At 43.7% G+C, this 22,070-nt stretch overlaps 1 protein-coding gene and 1 non-coding gene across 2 annotated transcripts in view; both read right to left on the bottom strand.

Annotated features, from left to right (window-relative positions):
* Positions 1–22,070, bottom strand: part of KIAA1217 (KIAA1217 ortholog) — a 444,607-nt gene that overhangs the window by 367,691 nt on the left and 54,846 nt on the right. The window lies entirely within an intron of this gene.
* TRNAG-UCC (transfer RNA glycine (anticodon UCC)) lies at positions 4,030–4,102 on the bottom strand. The gene has a single exon. It is a non-coding gene; the product is annotated as a tRNA-Gly (tRNA).

Raw genomic sequence — 22,070 nt, 5'->3', positions numbered from 1 at the left:
GAGATCCAGACAAGTGATTAAGGTTGGTGGTCTAAGTAGAAAGTGATGTTGCTAGGAAGACCCCAAGACCCCTTGGTGCTCATCAGGCCATTCCCACATGGTGATACACAGAGCCATTCCCTCTCTACTCAGTTTAGGGAATTTATTTTGGCACTTTTCTTCAATACCCATAGGGCTTTCAACAAAGATAAAAATGCACTGACCTTAGTAACCTAAACATAATGGAAATACCAAGAACAGATTTGGATGAGGCATGCCCAGTGACATCACGTTTGTAAGACTGATTGGGAAAGTTAGAACACATTGAAATTTAGTGTAGGAAGCACCTGCCAGGAACAGCTTGTTCTTCCAGTTAGAGAGACTTGGGGTCCCCACCCTTGCCCCACCAATAACCTTTCTAAACATAAAAAATAGGCCTTTACAACCAAAGCATTTTTACCTCATACTGAGACTAAAATCCAATTCATACAACCCTGGGCACCCAAAGAGAATCAGCCAGAGAATCCTAGGGCAGGATGCCTGGAATCTGATCAACACAACACTCTGAGGATGCATTTATAGTATGTTTAGAAAGGGATTTGGTCACCTCAGGGCTCCCTGGTTTTATCAAGGAAAGAATCCATAAGCAATGCAGCACAGAAGTAGATTTCTGTTTTTGGATATTGCTTCAAAGGTCCACAAACCAATTCGGAACACCTATAGGACCCTGGCAGGGAGGTGATGGATAGGATGTGGGAGTGACGGTGGATGCTGCTGGACAGGTGGTGGTTGGTTCCACAAGTTCCGCACGAAGAGCTTGAACTTTATCCTGCAAGCGGTATAGAGTCATGATCTGTGTTTTGGACCAATCCGTGTGGAGAGCGGATTTCAGAGAAGCAGGAAAAGGAACTACAATAAATGTCTATTATAACAGTTCGGGAAAAAATATATGAGAATCTGAACTTAGGAGGAAGTAAGGATTAAAAGACCAGCTAGATTTTTTTTTTTGATCATTTAAGAAAGTATTTGTTGATTTGAAACATGAGCACTTTTAAATTTCAAGGGAGAGCTTCCCTGATGGTCTGCTGCTGCTGCTGCTAAGTCGCTTCAGTTGTGTCCGACTCTGTGCGACCCCATAGACAGCAGCCCACCAAGCTCCTCTGTCCCTGGGATTCTCCAGGCAAGAACACTGGAGTGGGTTGCCATGTCCTTCTCCAATGCGTGAAAGTGAAGAGTGAAAGTGAAGTCGCTCAGTCGTGTCCGACTCTTAGCGACCCCATGGACTGCAGCCCACCAGGCTCCTCCGTCCATGGAATTCTCCAGGCAAGAATACTGGAGTGGGTCGCCATTGCCTTCTCCTCCCTGATGGTCTAGTGGTTAAGAATCTGCCTGCCAATCCAGGGGAATGGATTCGATCCCTGGTCCTGGAGGATTTCATTTGCCATGGGGCAACTAAGCCCGTGGTCCACAACTACTGAGCCCAGGAGCTACAACTACTAAAGCCTGTGGGCCCTAGAGCCCACACTCCACAACAAGAGAAGGCCGAGCACCACAGCTGGAGCAAGCCTGTGCACAGCAGTGAAGACCCCAGTGCAGCCAAAAATAAATACACAAATAATCAATTTTTTAAAATTTCAAGGGAAAATTGAAGGCAAGTTTTCTTTTTTGTAAATTGAAGAATAGTTGATTTACAACACTGTGTTAATTTCTGGTGTACAGCAAAGTGACTCAATTATATATACACACACGCACACATGTCTATGGGCTTCCCCAGTGGTTCAGCAGTGAAGAATCCACCTGCAATGCAAGAGACGGAGGAGACACGAGTTTAATCCGTTGGTTGGAAAAGTTGCCTGGAGTAGAGCATGGCAACGCACTCTAGTATTCCTGCCAGGAAAATCCCATGGACAGAGGAGCCAGTGGGCTACAGTCCAGTCAGACACGATTGAAGCAACTCAGCATGCATGCCTACACATGTCTTTAAATTATTTTTTGTATTCTTTTCCATAATGGTTTATCACAGGATATTGAATATAGTTCCCTGTGCTCTACAGTAGGACCTTGTTGTTTATCCATCCTCTATATGCTAGCTTGCATCAAGAGCAGGTAGATTTGAGAATGACTTTAGGAAGTGAAATTGGCACGATGTAAAGACGAATTGCACGAGAGTTGGCAGAAGTTGGGAAGATAACCTTGTAGAGCTGAACAATCTTAGGTGACGTATCAACATCTCATCTACATTTTTACACTGATGTAGTCAGGTCCGGAGTACCACAGATAGATCCAGCTCTTTCCAAAACAACTTTGCTGTTCTAGCAGCTTCGTGTTGGTACGTTTTCTTTCAGTGTCAGTAACCAGCATTACACATTCTAGGAAAAGGGGGAAAATTCAACATTCTGCCAAGGCCCTCGTTTTTGTTTTTTGTTTTTTTTCCATAAAGTTAGGATTAGCTCTTGGCACATCACATGGCATTAATTTTGTTACATGCAATCTGATTGATTACGGTGTACCAAATTATGAATGGCTGCCAAGAAGTCTCATGAACATTTATCAAAAAAGATGCTGTAGGTATGAATTATAAAAAAAAAAAAAAACACGATGTGGCAGAAAAACTGGACTTCAACTAAAAATGTATTAGTCATGTAGGTCCTTTTACAGTTCTAAGATTCCTGTGCCTAGTGATGTGTCCAGTTTGCCTTGGGTGTGATTCCTAGAGCTCTCTGTAAACTCTTTGGTTCAACTCCACATCATAACAAAATGCAGTAAGTCCCCTGCCTATGAACCTTCAATTTGTGCACTTCCAAAGATGTGAACTTGCATCCCATCAGCATCAGGCATGAGTGAGATTGCAGCTTGCCCTCTGTCTCCTATTGCTGGCAATGATTCAGCTCTACCGTCTCCTGCCTCCTCTCCCTCCTCCAGCCAGTAGCCCTTCTTGCCTGTTCACTCGGTGCCAGTCGCCGCATGCCAGCTGTATCATAATACTACCGGACTTTTCAAGGTACTATACTGTAGGGATTAAAAATGCTTGCTTTACTTTTTGTGTTTGTTTTTTATGTATTATTTGTCTGAAAAGTATTATAAACCTATGAAAGTACAGTCCTATATAGCCGAAGGTGTTAGTTGGGTACCTGGGCTAACTTGGACTTACAAACAAATTGGACTTATGCACTCACTCTCAGAATGGAACTCCTTTATATGTAGGGGACTTACTGTATGTCAGCTGTTATGTCCAGTACTGAGCACAGTGCCTGACCTATCGTAGGCATTCCGGAAATGTTTATTGAATGAATGAATGAAAGTAAAAGGCAACTGTGGGCAGATTCAATCCTCAGGGCCTGAAATCTGGCCCAGGAGCGTCTGGCCCACGAAGTCAGAAGAGGACACAGCTGTCTACACCTCTTCCCTGGATCCAAGCACCTCTCAGGCTGGCTTTGGGGTTTAGGATCTGCCTGGACCTGCATCTTCTCGAATCTTCCTTAATTATGTCACTCACTACAGAGACAAAGCAATTAGTCCAATGGCACCAGAGTATAAGGAGCAGGAATTTAGCAGGCATTTGGCCACCAGAGGGCAAGAGAGTCAAAAGCCTGCTCCTGCCCATCAGTGTTGCCCTTGGCAGGGTGGAAACTTCCACGCTTCCCTAGCAGCATTCTCCACACTTCTTTTTACTAATCATTCCCAATACTTGGTACAGCAGGAATTCTAGTATGATTTTACCCCCGAGCTATTTACAATATCCACCTTGGGCAATGCTTTACTTTTTTGCTAATAACCATTTAAAAATGAAACCAGGACATAATCAGGTACATTTTCCAAGGTTGACCAAGCAGGGCTGGTAAGGCCACTCCTTTGGGCAGCTTTCTGTGCAAATTGCCTGGAAACTCTGAGGCTGGGCATACTCCTGAGAGCGGCTAAGAGGCGTGCCCAGAGGCCGGTAGGTCAGGTTGGGGTGCCAGGTAAAATACAGGGTGCTCAGTCAAATCTGAGTTTCAAATAAGCATTGAATATTGATATACTGGCCACACTGTGAAGCTTGTGGAATCTTAGCTCCCTAACCAGGGATTGAACCTGTGCACTCTGCAGTGGAAGTGCAGAGTCTTAACCACTGGACCACCAGAGAAATCCCAATAAATAATTTAAAATATAAATCTGTCCCAGTGTGGGGGTCAATCTATTATTTTTGTTGAATCCAGCCACCCTTCCTGTGTGGACTGTAAGGGGGCTAATTCTTCCTGCACCCACCAGGTGCCTCGCTCATCTGCCAGGTGCCACCTCCTCTGTCTGGGCTGCTCAGCCCGCTTCACCACCCGGTTTACGCTCCTTACTCAAGGTCTGGCTTGAATGTTACCTTCTGCTTCCTTTTCAGTACTCTTAGGACCCGCATCCCTGAGTGGTGATGTGGTTTATCACGCCTGCCTAGCACTTCAGGTTGCTTGCTGTGTGTGCCCTGGGATCAGTGATGCTCGGTGGGGGCTGGAAGGGAGGGGACAACTTTGGTCACTCTGCAGATTCCCATATATGGGAGAAAAGCAAGGATAGAAACTGCTGTACTAGCTTCCCAGCCCCTCAGGCTCCCTCCTGGGCCTCCCTCTGGTCCGCGGCTCTTCTCTGTGTTCTCCAGGTCTAGTACACTGACCAGCTAGTCAAAGAAACTCAACCTAATTACATATTTCTGAAATAATATAATCAGCAACGCCCTAGTTCTCTGCTATTAAGGAAAAAAGTCTCCCATGGCTTCCGACAGGCCCAGTTTATTTCTCAGAGGCCTCTCCTCCTCACTTCCTCACCCACCTTGGTACCATCGGATCTTCTAGCATCCCTGCTTCCCCGGGAGCACTTTCAGTCACCCCTTTACTGATTCTCCTGCCCTCTGGCTTCTCCTTCCTCCTCGGTTTTTAGCCACCTTTCTGTTGGTGGATGCCCTAGAGAAAAACTCTTGTCTCCACCCCCACCGCTGATACCCAGAGAGCCTTCAGGACGGGGTGGGCAGGGGTGGTGGGGTGGCGCTGGGGGCGGTAGGGGGAGGCACACAGAGCCTGGTGTTCCTGGTGCAGAGTCAGGGGCAGCTGGCAGGCTCAGAGCCATCATGCAAGGACTTGGGTTTCAGTCTAAACAAGGACACATGCTCCTGGGCCATCTGCCTAACGTTTCGTTCAGGCAGGGTCTGGAGACAGCAGAGAAGGCCCCCTGACATGGTGAGACGAGGAGGGCTTGATGAAGGCAGTGCAGTGTCTCCACAGGGGTGGGAGGGGCTCAACACAGGCCCACAAGGGAGGCCACAGTCGGCACTGGGACTGACGCTTACCTTTTCTGGGCCCAAAAAAGCAAGAGGAGGGAGCACCTCGAACAACCTGGAGAGAGTGCTCCGGGCGGGGGTGGGGGTGGGGGCAGGGGTGGGGTGCCGCCTGGCAAGGTGCTACTCCCCAGAGGGTGACCCTGCAGGGAGGGGAGGAGGGGTGGGCCCGCCTCATTCTCCTTGATCTCTGGTTCTTATTAAGTGACTGTTGACACAAAATTAAACAGCAAATCCACCAACCTGGGAGTAGAAACAGTGTGAAGAGTGAGGACAGTGTGGTCCAGAAAGGTCCATGGATCAGCCCTTGCTTCTGCTCTGGTCTCCTGACACTCACTGGGTCTCCCTCTGGCCTCTCGGTGGAGTAAGAAAGGTCATGAAATCTGGGGAAATGGTACGACGCCCACACTGCCCTGGGCGCTGAGGACTGTGGAGGGATGAGCAGGGAGGAGAGAGACAACAAGTGTGGCCGCAGTGAGCTCTACAGATTCCTGGGTCAGGAAGAGAGCAGAGGGTGAAAAGAAAGGCCAGGACTGCTGGGGAACGTCTCCTGGAAGGGATGGAAAGTCCTTTATAGTCTCCTTGGAGATTTTTCATTGTAATTTTTTTGGCTGCATGGCATGTGGGTGACTGAGGATGGAACCCGTACCCCATGCTTTGGAAGTTCAGAGTCTTAACCACTGGACCACCAGGGAAGTCCTCTCTTTGGAGATTTTTAATAAAAACAAACATTAAAAGACACAGCACTCCTTCTTTGATGCCTTCAGAAGCGTCTGTTCAGGTCAACTATATGACACGGGCTAAAAGTGAAGGGTCCACTGTTGAGTTGTCATTGCTCCTGACCAACGATATGTTGGCAGGAAGGCATGTCTCCCACTCCCTGACTTTCCAGAAGGTAGGATTTCCCCCCACCCATCTCCTCAGCTCCTCACTCTTTCCCAGAGAGGAACGGGGCTTGCCTAGTCTAACACTGTCTCTCAGCCTCTCTCTGGGCCAAGATAGAAGGGCTGAGACGGTCCACATGTGTCTGAAACTGGGGGGAATGTTGGCCTCATTCTGGGCTGCAGGCCACTGTGGCCCTAACCCTATGCTGTATTTTAGCATCCATTTTGTTAGTGAACCAAGCTAATATTTTAGTCTCAGTTTGTCTTACTCTTTCATTTGCTTTTTAATTTGTTCAGAACTTCAGTAAGGAGAGGGAGGCCTTTTGAGAAAATGACAAACTATCCCTTAGTATGTGTTAGTCATTATTCTAAACTCTTTAAATGTGTTTTCAAATGTAATCCTCACTACAGTCCTCGGAAGAAGGTATTATTACTATTATTATTATAACAAGACATTCACTGGCTCCACAAAGCTCACCCCCTTAGGAAGAGGAGGAACTGGGATTCAAATTCACATAAGCTGTTGAGCACAGAAACCCCCTCCAGGCGATGCTGCCTCTGCTAGGATTCCTTTTGTGGTATAAACCTCAGTCTTTTCTTTCTTTCTTCTTCTTTTTATTTTTTTTTGGTGGGGCCAGAGGGCTTGTGAGATCTTAGTTCCCTGAGCAGGGATTGAACCTGTGCCCCCTGCAGTGGAAGCGTGGAGTTCTAACCACTGGACTGCGATGGAATTCCCGCTTTTCTTTTTCTAACCAAGTTTAAAAGTTCTCTTTAAAACAACAAAGCAAAGTACATGTACGTGACTGTTCTTTCTACAACGAAAACACAGAAGAGGGAGAAAATTGGAGACAAAACAAATGCCCTTCTTTGAGAGCTGAGATCTACTCTCAAACTTCAAATGTTAAGGCTCAAACCTTTTTTCTCATCTACTGTTGACTCAGACAGAGCTATCTAGATTAGCAGCACACTTATTTCCTCAAGGAGAGCCAATTTAAGCCCTCATTCTTGGTCAGGTGAGATGGCAGAGATTTAGTGAATTCTCCCCTGTAGCGAAAGGAGGGCAAGTATGACGTGACCCGACAGCCAAGAAGATGAGGAAGAAGTTTCTCACGCTGCATTTATCACTTAGCAGGACAGATGGCAAGCTGTATGACAGCCAGGAAGGACCCTCCTGGCTCAGCATTTCAATCCTGGAGGGACAATGCCAAGGAGCTGTTTAAACTGGTCACTGGCATAAAATCTTTTCTTTTTTTTTTTTTTTTTTTGGCAGTGCCACACAGCATGTGGTATCTTAGTTCCCTGACCAGGGATCAAAGCCGTGCCTCTTGCAGTGGAGGCATGGAGTCTTAACCATTGGACAGCCAAGGAAGTCCCATAAAATCTTGAATCAGACGTCTGTTGCTTTGCAGCCAACATTCCTTCCATACTAAAATGGAGCAGGACCCTGAAGGGCCCTTCAGGTACCGAAGTCCATCCGTATCCCCATTTCTTGTTTGTAGCAAAAGGCTTTAGTTTCCTAGCCCCTCCCTGAGTTCCAAAGAGCGGGTATAGGCAGTAACTAGTCAGGGAGGTGAGGGGATGCAGAAACAAAGGAAAAGCAGTTTAAACGAGAAAAGTAATGGCAACAGCTTGGTGATAAAACAGTCCTAGTTTCTCCTCATTCCTCACAAGCTGGAATCAGGATTGACAGGAGAAATATCAATAACCTAAGATATGCAGATGATGCCACTCTAATGGCAGAAAGTGAAGAGGAACTAAAGAGTCCCTTGACGAGGGTGAAAGAGGAGAGTGAAAAAGCTGGCTTAAAACTCAACATTCAAAAAACTAAGATCATGGCATCTGGTCCCATCACTTCACGGCAAACAGAAGGCGAAAAAGTAGAAGCAGTGACAGATTTTCTTTTCCTGGGCTCCAAAATCACTGCAGACGGTGGTGACTGCAGCCATGAGGTTAGGAGACACTTGGTCCTTGGAAGGAAGGCTATGACAAACCCAGACAGTGTATTAAAAAGCAAAACCATCACTTTGCCAACAAAGGTCCATATGGCCAATGCTATGGTTTTTCCAGTAGTCATGTACAGATGTGAGAATTGGACCATAAAGGCTGAGTGCCTTTCAAATTGAAAGAATTGATCCTTTCAAATTGTGGTGCTGGAGAAGACTCTTGAGAGCCTCTTGGACAGAAAGGAAATAAACCCTGAATATTCATTGGAATGACTGATGCTGAAGCTGAAGCTCCAATGCTTTGGCCACTTGATACAAAGAGCTGACTCACTGGAAAAGACCCTGGTGCTGGGAAAGATTGAAGGCAAAAGGAGAAGAGGGCAACAGAGGATGAGATGGTTAGATAACATCACCAACTTAATGGAGGTGAATTTGAACAAACTCAAGGAGATAGTGAAGGGCAGGAAAGCCTGGCATGCTGCAGTCCATGGATCGCAAACAGTCAGACAACTTAGTGATTGAACAGCAAGAAGTTCCTCCTCAAGGGATAAACCTAACAATCTGAATGATGTCTTTGAGTCGTTCTGCAGGAACTAGAGACCCCCCTGCCCCAACCCCTCAAGGTTTAGGATGGTGACTACAGCTGAGCACAAACACTTGTACCCACGACTAGCTAACCCAAAAAGCTTATAATTAAGATTCCTAAAAATTCACTCTGTGCCACTATGGAGAACAATATGGAGGCTCCTTAAAAAACTAAAAATAGAGCTACCATATGAACCTGCAATCGTATTCCTGGACATATATCTGGAGAAAAACATGATCCAAAAGGATCCATGAACCCCAATATACACTGTAGCACTGTTTAACAATAGCCAAGACATGGAAGCAACCTGAATGCCCACTGAGTGAGGAACGGATGAAGAGGATGTGGTTCACATATAGAATGGAATATCACTCATTCATCAAAAAGAATGAGGTAATGACATTTGCAGTGACATGGTTGGACCTAGAGAGTGTCATACCGAGTGCAGCAAGTCAGATAGAGAAAAAGAAACACCGTATGGCATCCTTTATATATGGAATCTAAAAGGAATGCCAGAAATGTGAAGTCGCTCAGTCACGTCCAGCTCTTTGGGACCCCATGGACTATAGCCTGCCGGGCTCCTCCATCCATGGAATTTTCCAGGCAAGGATACTGGAGTGGGTTGCCATTTCCTTCTCCAGGAGATCTTCCCGACCCAGGGATCAAACCCAGGTCTCCAGCACGGCAGGCAGACGCTTTACTGTCTGAGCCAGCAGGGAAGCCCTGCTGGTACAAATGAACTTACCTACAAAACAGCAAGACAGTCAAAGACTTAGAACACAACATTATGGCTGCCAGAGGGAAGGGACAGTTAGGGGCTTTTGGAAGATCACGTACACATTGCTATATTTAAAACGGATAACCAACACGGACATATTGTATCACACATGGAACTCTGCTCAATGTTACGTACCAGCCTGGATGGGAGGAGTATTTAGGGGAGAATGAATGTAGATATATATATGGCTGAGTCCCTTTACTGTTCACTTGAAACATTGTTAATCAGTTATACCCCAGTACAAAATAAAAAGTTTAAAGTTTGGGGGAAAATGCAGGTCTTGAAATCATACTAAACAGAGTAAAACTGTGCTAGGAAAAAAACAGTAGTGCAAAGTTGTTGGATAACTTTTTAAGAAAACTGCATGACAGACACATGCTTATGGTCCTTTCCTTAGCATGAAATCACCTATTCATCAGAACACGTAAGTAATACAGATTATATAGTGTTTTCTTATAGATTCTATCCATATGGTAGCTAACTAGAGAGACCTGGCTGGTGTTTCCTGGAGTAGATGCCAAAAGATGGGAAGATGTTAAAAAAAATAACTAATCGGCAGCCTGCCTAGCCTTAAATATGACACTTTCAGTGGCTCTTCTAACTTTGGAATTCCTAGATATCGCTGGGCTTTCCCAGGACATATGGGGGAATAGGGAAATCTGTGGGTAGGAGAAACTTTGGGGCTTCTTATGGCTGTCAGCCAGAGCAGTCCTGCCATGGGAAGGCTCTGAAGGTAACTTCTAAAGCCTTGAGTCCAGAGCTGCTCATCACTCTACAGTGACTAGGTGGCTCAGCATCCCACGCACACTGACCTGTTCTGGAAGATTCTGGCTTTGGAAGAAAAGGATGAGGGACTTCCCTGGTGGTCCAGTGGTTAAGAATCTGCCTTCCAATGCAGGGGACAGGTTCCTGGTCAGGGAACTGAGATCCCGCATGCCAAGTGCCCCAACTACAGAGAAACCTGAGCGCAACAATGAAAGATCCCAAATGGCGCAATGAAGATCCTGCACGCCACAACTAAAGACTCGATGCAGCCAAATACTGCTGCTGCTGCTAAGTCACTTCAGTCATGTCCCACTCTGTGCGACCCCATAGACGGAAGCCCACCAGGCTCCCCCGTCCCTGGGATTCTCCAGGCAAGAACACTGGAGTAGGTTGCCATTTCCTGCTCCAATGTATGAAAGTGAAAGTGAAGTCGCTCAGTCGTATTCAACTCTTAGTGACCCCATAGATTGCAGCCTTCCAGGCTCCTCCGTCCATGGGATTTTCCAAGCTAGAGTACTGGAGTGGGTTGCCATTGCCTTCTCTGACACAGCCAAGTGAATAAAAATTTAAAAAGAGAAGAAGAAAAGGATGAGAAATGGCTGCAGCATATGGCCTTCCTCTACCAAGCAAAACCTTCCTCTGCGATTTTACTATTGCTGGATAAGAGTGTATATGCATGTGTGTATGGGGGAAGGGTGGGAGTGCAAGACTACTTTAAATTATTATATTTATCGTGGGAATTTTGAAGTTTTACACCAAGACAATGAATTATTGTCCAGAGCTGCTTCCTAGTCTCTGGGTCACATTATAAAAATATTTCTAGACAAAATATTTTGAGCTCATCCTATGATCTCTCTACCCCTTCAGCCAACTACTCAGTAATAAAAAAATTTGCATTTTAATGATAGAGTATTTTGTCTCAGGACGTATGTTAATGTTTTCATGGGTGGCATTATTTATCCTTTTCAACAATGTGATGCAGTAGGTATCATCCCCATATTACAGATGAGGAAAATGAAGCCTTGAACAGGTCAAGTAAGAAGCCCACAGACACACAGCCACCAGGGGCGATGCCGGGGTTCACAATCAGGCAGTCTGACTGCAGAGCCCATGTTCTCAAACAGTCCATGGTACTTCTTCACTGAGGCTCAAGACAGTGTCTCGTCTCCTGGAAGCTGGAAGGAACCACCAGAAAACACCTGCTTAAATAGCTGACTCCTGATGATCAAAGTATAAACACATGTTATAAAAGAATTGGTTCTTTAAGGCCTCATCTCTGTCTTTCCTTCAAGACAAAGGACAATTGCATTTTAGTTAGAAAAGTACCATGAAACATCCAGAACATACACCAGCAGCTGCTGAATCAAGTGAAGAAATTTTGCAACTTCAATGCCGATCAATTCCAGAAACAATTCAGTTCAGTTCAGTTCAGTTCAGTTGCTCAGTCGTGTCCGACTCTTTGAGACCCCATGAATCGCAGCACCCTAGGCCTCCCTGTCCATCACCAATTCCCGGAGTTCACTCAGACTCACGTCCATCGAGTCCGTGATGCCATCCAGCCATCTCATTCTCTGTCTTCCCCTTCTCCTCCTGCCCCCAATCCCTCCCAGCATCAGAGTCTTTTCCAATGAGTCAACTCTTCACATGAGGTGGCCAAAGTACTGGAGTTTCAGCTTCAGCATCACTCCCTCCAAAGAAATCCCAGGGCTGATCTCCTTCAGAATGGACTGGTTGGATCTCCTTGCAGTCCAAGGGACTCTCAAGAGTCTTCTCCAACACCACCTGCACCTGGTCCTGTGTCAGAGGCCAGGGATTCAAAGATGCAAATGAAGGACCCTTTAAAACATGTTATTTATTCATGACTACGATCCTCACATCCATGAGGATCCCCCCCACGGCATTTTAGAAAGTTCCTGAAGCCTCATTATTACTATTATGGCTTATGTCTTGGAGGCTTCCATTTTACTCCAAGATTAGAGGTGGGTGGGGGAATAGCAAAGTAATTTAAAACACTTCAAACAAACTTTAAAAACAAACACAGATGTTGTGGAGTTGAATAAAAATATTGCCTTATTTTTAAGATAAGACACTGGACTTCGACGAAATCGCATGCATGAGTTCACCCCTCCCACAGCACCCCCATCAGGGTTACACCCTTGAATTCCCAAGGGCACTTGTTCTGGTTTCTCTGCTGATAGGGGTTCCTTCATAATTGGGTAGAAACAGTTAAAAAGTAAGAATGTATTAATTAGAGAAAGTGAAAGTGAAGTCGCTCAGTTGCGTCTGACTCTTTGCGACCGCATGGACTGTAGCCTTTCAAGCTCACTCCGTCCATGGGATTTTCCATGTAAGAGTGCTGGAGTGGATTGCCATTTCCTTCTCCAGGGGACCTTCCCGACCCAGGAATCGAACCCAGGTCTCCCGCACTGCAGGCAGACGCTTTACCGTGGGAGCCATCAGGGAAGCCCAGCATTAACTGGAGAAGGGACAGCTAAAAGGCAAAGAACTTACTAAACAGTGAAGGGAGACAGACACACAGAAAGAGTGATATTTTCTAGAAGCTGGACCTTCCAGAATGAGAAAGGAAACAGATGACCCGGCGGGTGGGAACTATGAGGAGATTAATTATGATGAGTTCAGTCAGCTACAAAAAGTTATGTGAGCAAATATAAAAGAGAAAAGAATGTCGGAAAGAGGCTTAGTGAACCCACACTGTGTGGCCAGGGAGGAAGTTCAGGATAGGAAAAACTAAGTGAAAAATTGGATCCATAATCAAGTTTTCAGAAACTGTTTATGAACGGTTCCTAAAGACAGCGGGCTGACAGGTCAGGGTTGTGAGAAAAATTTCCAAGGCACATAAATAAAACTGTCCTAGAACTGAGACACAGGCTTCCTGCAGTCCATGGGGTCACAAAGGAGCTGGACACGACCTAGCGACTGGACAGCAACAGAACTGAGACAATGCTGGAGGAGAGACACGGGAGGAGGTTATGGTGCTAGAAACATCATCTGAGAAAATGGAGTAAAATGAACTGGGGAAACAAGAACGAAAAGTGGTTAGATTAAAAAATGATAGCTGAGGAAAACCAAAGAGATCCAACTTGTATATAGTAGGTGTCCCTGGAGAAAACCAAGGACAAGAAAAAGCTGTAATTATGTCCAGAGAGCATTCAACAAGCTTTTCTGAAATAAGACGTGAATGTACAGATTGAAATACAGGCTAAGAAAAAAATGGATGCAAATCAAATAGATCCTGAAAGAAAAGTCAGCTCTGGAAGGCAGATGGTGGCAGCACAAAGGCTTCAGAGGTGTCAAGTGCAACTCGAGAATTTTCCACTCAGTGCTGTCATTCAAGTAGAAAGGCAAAGGATTTTCGATTTCAAGAAGTCAGGAAAATAACTTCTGTAAGCCTTTTTGAAGAAATACTGGAACACCAGTCCAGGAGAGGATTGAAAAAACTGGAGTCAAAGAGCTGCCTTGAGGACAGAGTCCATCCGGTACTAAAAAGCATAATTTCGGAATGCGAATTTTATGAACAATGGCCATTGAAAATAACAATATTGCTAACATGTCCTGGGAAGTGGAGGGGAGAGAGAATAGAACTTAAGAGTACATATTAAGAGAAGTTAAGTTGATTTTTTTGTTTTTTACATGAAAGGTCAAAAGGCATTCCTTAAAGATGGTAAGTCAGGGAATAGATGTATGGATGAGCATTCTGATTTTTCTAAATAATCATGTGCATCACACAATTATCACTACTTTTTGATGGTTAGACTACTTAAGGATCCAGCCTCTTAGCAGTTGGCAGTTTACAATACGATACTGTGGACTGTAATTACTGTTGGTGCATTAGATCTCCAAGACCTATTCTTCTGGTTGTAAGTCTTTACCTTTAACAATGTCTCCCAGTTCCCTCCATCCCAGACTCTGGCATCCACCATTCCACTCTCTGTTTCTATGAGTTTGGCTTTTTTAGGTTCCACATACAAGTGAGATCATACAGTAATTGCCTTTCTCTGTCTAGTTCATTCCCCTTAGCACAATGCCCTTCAGATCCAACCATGTAATTGCAAATGGCAGGATTCCTTTCCTTGTCATGGCTGAATAATATTGCTACAGGTTATTTTTTAAGATAAATTAAAAATAATAAAATAACTATCACAAGGAAAAGCTTCAGGACTTCCAAGGTGAATGCTAAAAAGGATGTCTTGGAGGAGAATCTCATTAAAATGTTACTAATTAAAGAGAACTGAGTAGTGTCATGGTACATTCACCTGAAGTAAGTTATTATTTCAATTGGAATTCCTTATACTGTAGGGTTAACATACGGCATATCTTTCGGGGGGCATCAACATTATTCAAAATTGTGGTCTTACCTGAAGTTTTATGGGCTCATAGCACAAGTGTAAAGACTTTTACATCAGTGACAATCACGGAAATGGTGATGCCCAGGAGTCCCTTTTACTTATTTATTTTTTTAAAGATTTTTTTTGACGTGGACCATTTTGAAAGTCTTTATCAAATTTGTTACATTATTGCTTCTGTTTATATTTTGGCTTTTTGGCATGTGGGAATCTCAGCTCCCCAACCAGGAACTGAACCCATAACCCTTGCTTTGGAAGAAGTCTTAACCAGTGGACCACCAGGGATGAACCATGTCCCCTTTTAGATCATAGATAAATGGAGACCAGAAGCTGGAAGGGGAACCTCTTCTTGAGGCTCTCGTTTCATTTTAGGTCAGTTTCAAACAGACATACAGAAATGCCTAGTTTATAAACGGTACACATGGATGGCATCACCGACTCAATGGACACGGGCTTGGATGAACTCCGGGAGTTGGTGATGGACAGGGAGGCCTGGTGTGCCGCAGTTCATGGGGTTGCAGAGAGTCGGACGTGACTGAGCGACTGAACTGAACTGAGAGAAATTCTTTTCTCTCTGAGTTAATATAGTTTTTACCTCTCTATGAACCAAGAGCAGGCTGCACCAGCACATCTGCGATTTCCTTCTTATTTAAATAACTGTCTGTGGGGTTGGGGGTTCCCAAATAGAAATGAGGCTAATTAGGAAAAAGAACAATGTTGCGTTGCTCCTGGCTCTGAGTCTAATACTCCCAGCTATGTGGCCAATTTTCCTGTTTCCATCATACTTACTCTTCTGGCCAGTGACCTCCCAATTAGCTGGAAACCTGCCCCAAACAGCAGTCAGGATATTGAACGTTTCTGGAAGTCAGGAAGGAGCATTGGTTCCATACGAGGCCTCCATGACGTAGAGGACTAGCAGACTGTCCTTGGAAGGTGCTTAGTCAGTGTGGGTGACAGTCTGAATATGCTATACAAATGGGAGCTTATTTGCATTAGAAAAAAGATCTGGGCTTTCATAAACATCTCTTCATGAAAAGGATTTTGCTAGGTATACTAAAAAAAAAAAAAAAAAGGAAGATAACATCTAAAACGAACATCTGTTATAACAGCTGTGCCTAAAAGCAGATTAAGGTACAACTGCCACATAAAAAGTGAAAAAGGGAAATATCTTCCCATTTTACTCTGATGGAATTTAAAACTCCTCCCATTTATTACCAAGTCATTCCACCGGAATTCATCAGCACATTTCAAGTCCTACAAATGAAAAACCACTCTGTTATAAACCAAACATAAATGTTCCACCTACTGTCGAATGCCTCTGAGTTCTAAAATCAACAGACACCCCACACAGCCCTGGGTCTCCACTCATTGTCCTCTGTTTCAAATGAAAGAGTTTGTCATTAAACATAAACACTAGAACAAGGAAGGGGCAGCTGTCCCACCAGACACCACCCTGGTCAGGGTGGCTGTCACTTAGAAGGGAGTGATTGTCCTTGGAGAGGGCCCAGAGGAGACACGTTGTTATAGAGATGGTGAATGATGTAGGAACTGAGCCTTGTAAGAAACACATTTGAGGGAACTGGAGCTATTTTGTTTGCAGAGAAGGCTGGTGGAGACACGGTAGTTGTCTTAATACATTTGAAAGGTTGTCACGGGGAATATAGAATAGATTTCTTCTGTGTTGCTGTGAGTGCAGAACCACTGTCAGCAAGTGAGTTCATTTTGAATCATTACAGGAAAGATAGTCTGTCTAATTGGATTTAGTAAGAAAGTTGGTTGATTCCTAAAATAGAGGGGGAGCTCCCTGTCGCTAAGAATAACCAAATAGAGGCGAGATGAGAATGGCACAGGAATTGTGTGGGGACATTTCTCATCCAGGAATGCAGAACCAACAAATGACCTATTTTTACATGCATAGTTTAAAGCCTTTCGTGTAATTTTTGAAACAGAGAATAATGATCTGAGGGTAATTATTTTTAAGACACAGAGAGTAATTTAGCCCCATTGCTTCTTTATTCCATATTCTCTTTGTAAAGATAAATGAGAACAGATGATGAACAGAAAAAGGGAAGGAAAATCAGAGTGTAAAAGGAGAACCCACAGCCTTCCATTGTCCTCTCTTTCTTGGAAATTAGGCTATATGCGAATACTCATCAAATGAAAAGCATTGCACACTAAAGTACACCATCATTAGAGACCAACTCATTCTTGCAAATAGTCTCAACATCTTTCACTGGACCTGAATTTTCTCCAGCAGCACCATGATGTTGGTACAAAATGACAGAGTCCTTGTTTTCATTTGTTCTCTTCATGGAAGTTCTATCATACCTTCCAGTATATTTGAGCTCATCTGTAACTGGTTAAAATGTCAAGTTAAGAAAAATCCAGGTTTTATTTACAGGTTAACTTGAAAGAACATGCACACCTTTATTAAGCTTGTCCTCCATCAAAAGAACAAACAAATATAGGCAAAGAGTCCTACTGACTCCAAACCACTTCTATTTTTTTTTTTAATTTTAATTTTTACTTTATTTTACTTTACAATACTGTATTCGTTTTGCCATACATTGATATGAATCCACCACGGGTGTACATGCATTCCCAAACATGAACCCCCCACCCACCTCCCTCCCCATAACATCTCTCTGGGTCATCACCGTGCACCAGCCCCAAGCATGCTGTATCCTGCGTCGGACATAGACTGGCGATTCGATTCTTACACGATAGTATACCTGTTACAATGCCATTCTACCAAATCATCCCACCCTCTCCCTCTCCCTCTGAGTCCAAAAGTCCATTATACCCATCTGTGTCTTTTTTGCTGTCTTGCATACAGGGTCATCGTTGCCATCTTTCTAAATTCCATATATATATGATAGTATACTGTATTGGTGTTTTTCTTTCTGGCTTACTTCACTCTGTATAATCGGCTCCAGTTTCATCCATCTCATCAGAACTGATTCAAATGAATTCTTTTTAATGGCTGAGTAATACTCTATTGTGTATATGTACCACAGCTTTCTTATCCATTCATCTGCTGATGGACATCTAGGTTGTTTCCATGTCCTGGCTATTATAAACAGTGCTGCGATGAACCAAACCACTTCTTAAATGAAACAAAATTAAAATGAACAAAGCCATCATAATCTCCTTAGAGAAATGAGTCACTTTTGAAGACGAATTGAAAAAATATAGAACTCAGCTGAACACCAAATACCAAGTAAGAAAAAAGACACAAAGAAACCCCTTTCATGGAAAAACATACTTGTGGTCTTCTAACCGGATCCCCGTTGGTGCTAATTATTTCCACCATTCTCTCAAAGCTCATTTAAATTCCACTTCTTCCATGAGAACTATGAAAAAGTACATGATGGGGGTCACCTGATTATTTCAGAGGTATTTCAAAATCTGTATACCTGGAATTGAACTTGGTACTTGTACCCTCATGACCTTCTGTCTCAGTGTTACATGACTTCAACAACTGTTACCAAAACAAAAATGAAAGACATCCTTATAGTCCCCTTTCTTTTACCCCATTAAGCCCAAAATACTATTAATAAGCAAATCCCACCTTATCCATCTCGTAAGTACCATTTGAAACCACCCTACCACTACCACCCTGGACAAACTCATCATCTTCTCGGTCTTAGACATTTGCAAAAGCTTCCCACTCAGCCCCTGCAGGTACGCTCTTGCTCCATCCAGACTCCAAATGATCTGAAAGACAGAACTGATCTCTGACTGCTTCCAGCCGCCCTTGGGATAAGTTCCAAAGTGCTCAGCCTCAAGGTCTCGCACAATCCGGCCACTTGGTCCGTCTCCAGCTGTTCCTCCTGTCGCTTTCGCTTTCCTGCGCGAGGACACAAGTCTTGATGCTCCCTGCCCGTCTGAAGAGGAACTAATCTCAGAGCTTTCGCTGCGCTTTCCTCCTGCCCCTCTCCTGCTTCCACCCTCTTCAAGGCAGATCCTGCTCCTCCAGATCTCACTCTGCATCCTCAGTAAGTAGACCTTGCCCCCGGCCCCTGCCAGATTAGGTCCCCTCTTAGGTATTCCCACAGCTCTTCACATCTCCCCTTTATAGCTCACATCATGTGGATAAGTCTGTTCTCTGTCTGCTTCTCAAACTAGGTTAGAAATTCCAACTTGCTCAGTTGCTCAGTCATGTCCAACTCTTTGTGACTCCACGGTCTGTAGCCCGCCAGGCTCCTCTGTCCATAGGCTTTCCATGGAGTGGGTTTCCATTTCCTCCTCCCGGGGATCTTTCTGACACTGGACCGAACCCACATCTTCTGCACTGGCAGGTGGGTTCTTTACCACTGTATCACCTGAGAAGCCCGTATCCCAGGTACCTAGCATCTAATTTCTGCTTAAATAGTTGTTGAATGAATATATTAATAAATGATGTGCTGTCTAGGTTAGTGATTCATAAACTTCCCTGTGCAGAAAAATTGCCAGGAAGTGAATCGGCAGATCCATGATCAGTCCCCAAAGCTACCTTTTCAACAGTGACTCAGGGGACTTTGATGCCGACTGTCCTTGGCTCACAGCTTTGGAAAGCAATACTCCAAGATACAGAGAGCAAGGGGAAAAAAGCAGAGTTGAGATTAAAGAGACACAAGGGAGCAAAGTGTGAGAAGTCTAATAAGAGACAATTTATGCAACTGTTCAAACAACCCCTGAAAATCTGAAGGACTAGATGACAGACTGTCAGATGAATTCCTCAGATAACGGAGCCCCCAATAGCTGGAAAACGCTAGTAGAGGACTTCCCTGGTGTTCCAGTGCCTAAGAATCTGCACTCCCTGTGCAGGGGACCCGGGTTCAATCCCCGGTCAGGGAACTAGATCCTACATGCCACAACTGAGAGTCTGAATGCCACAACTAAGACTTAGCACACACAAAAAAAGACCCCAATGCCACCTCTGTGAATTGGACAAATTATCTAAAAAATAAATAAATAAATAAAAATGACAAGAAGAAACTCCTCCAAAGTAACACCTGACTTGCAATTTAAATAAAGGGGTAAATTTAGGATAGTTAAAAGGAAATACTCTCTAAAAAAAAAAAAAAAAATACCACATTTCCCAAAACACCAAAAGACTTCTTCATAAGGTAGCCTTTATCTATGTTATAAAAACAGAGAACAAAAACATCAAGTCTAAAGGAAAAGGTGACACGTACATCATGTTATGGAAGCACTTAGTTCTAAGCATGTGAGTGCTGAGAAATTTCAAAGGAAATGAAACAACGGAAATAGAAGTTTAACTTTGAAAGTGAACATGAGAAGAGTCCCTTTTTCCTGTCTCACTTATTTCATGTCTGCTTTGATAAGTTGTGGAAAGGAATTGAAGGGGATCAGGACACGCTTCTCTAAAATATGTCACTTTGGCATTTGGGACTGAAAGCAATTAAGAAACAGTAGACATAGGAGAAACTGTCTGGCTTCCCACTTTTTACCTAAAATCAGGGCATAAACGTCCCTTTGTGAAGGAGCTCCCTCATTCCTATACTAGGAAGAGGAGAGCAACTCATTGCTGGAGACAGCACCGAGCTGAGTTTGTATAAACAAACCTACCAAAAGAACCCTTATCTTCCATTAGTTTCACTCATATATTTTCTAGTCACCTTCTTATAATTTATCATCTCTCTAAGCTCATACAAGGAAAGTCTTTGTTAAAGTGGTATATAAGTCCCTGAGTCTCACGACTTCTTTGAGTTTTTCTTTCAGAGAACTCTCATGCATGTAAAACACGAATAAAATTTATATTTATTTTTTCCTTTTAATTTGTTTGTCTGTTAAATTTGCAGGACCCCATACATTGAACCTAAGAGGGTAGAGGAAAAAAAAAATTTTTTTTTCCTCTCCTTCAACAGAACCCATTTGCTAGAATTATAATGGAACAATCCATTACACGGTGGCTGACTGAATCAAGGCAGGGGTGGGGTGGGGTGGGTGTAAAAAGGTGCAAAGGAAAATCAGAATTTCACCCTAACTAGATCCTGTCACTGTACACGCAACCAGCTTCTGTGGTTCTACATATGGAATTTGCAGGTGGTGCAGGGGGGAGTTCAAAAGATCAGACTTCCTGGTTCTATCACTTCCAAGCCTGATGGATTGATTTACCTTATTTCAGCTGCAAATGGGGATACGATTGCAGGCCATCCTTACAAGGTTGTGAGCAACCTTACTGAAGCATTTAAACAGTAAGTCACTTTATAAATAAAAGGTATTATTCAATTCTATCAATACATAAACCAAAAAATAGTCCTAAAAGAGATTCAGTATTTTTCCCTTAAATTACTATGCAAGTGACATTCAAGGAAACATTACTTATTGGAGATCATATGAGATAAAACGGTAAAACAATTCTGAATGATGCATAACAGTCTTAACATGTATACTTCATATGTTTGGCCTCACTTCGTTTTCTTTCCTAAGAATAAATATCTTAAGCCCCAGCAGTACATCAGTGTCACTCTCTGAAGGCTAAATACTGCATAAATGTCTATCTGATATTCAGGAAAAGTGCCAAACCTGGTGATATCTGTACACACATTAGATAAAAGATTCAGCAAACAGATGCTCCTTTTTGCAATCAGCCAAGAACTTCTAATATTCTGACAACTTGTTAATCAACCGACATATGGTATCACTTTAGTAAACACAACACTTGGATTTTGCTTTCCAGGGCATTTTCTGAGAGATATAATGGTCCTGACTCATCAACACTATTCACTGGAAATCAACGGAAGCTAGCCTCCGCCACCACCTTAAATTTGTTTAATTACTCGGGGAAAAAATAAATATGGGCGTTGATTTGGATTTCGTGCTTTTTTTTCTGAGTTGAGATTTTCTTTTTAAAGTCATCCTTTGAGACATTTGTAAAAGCAGTAGAATACTTTTATTACACAGATTTACATACAGATGTGTAATATGTAAAAAATATCTATAGCTCCTGTATTAGTTTCTTAAGGGTGCTGTAACAAATTAGAGTGAACTGAATGTCTTAGAATCAGATTAATGTGTACTTTCACACTTCTGGAGGCTAGAAGTCTGATGTCAGGTTGTCAGGAGGCCCTTGCTCCCTCCAGAGCTTCTGAGGAAGATTCTGTCCTTCTCCCTTCCAGTTTCTGGTGGCACCGAGCTGGTCTTGGCTTGTGGCACATAACCCACCTGCACTTGGTGGTCTTTCCCCCTGTTTGTCTGTGTCCAAAATTTACACACACACACACACACACACACACACACACACACACACATATACATTTGGGCATGTCCTGTGACATGTGGGACCTTAGTTCCCCAACCAGGGATTGAACCTGAGTCCCCTGCATTGGAAGCATGGAGTCTCCTTTTCTGGACCACCAGGGAAGTTGCCCAAAGAGGAAGGTTTAACATTTTTCTTTTCCTTTTAAGGACATCAGTCACACTGTGCACTCTGGTATGACCACGTCTTAACTTGGTGACATCCACAA

Source organism: Capricornis sumatraensis, chromosome 15 (genome assembly GCF_032405125.1).
Source record: "Capricornis sumatraensis isolate serow.1 chromosome 15, serow.2, whole genome shotgun sequence".
In the NCBI taxonomy this organism is placed as follows: Eukaryota; Metazoa; Chordata; class Mammalia; order Artiodactyla; family Bovidae; genus Capricornis; species Capricornis sumatraensis.
This window is presented reverse-complemented; position numbering and strand designations above follow the sequence as displayed.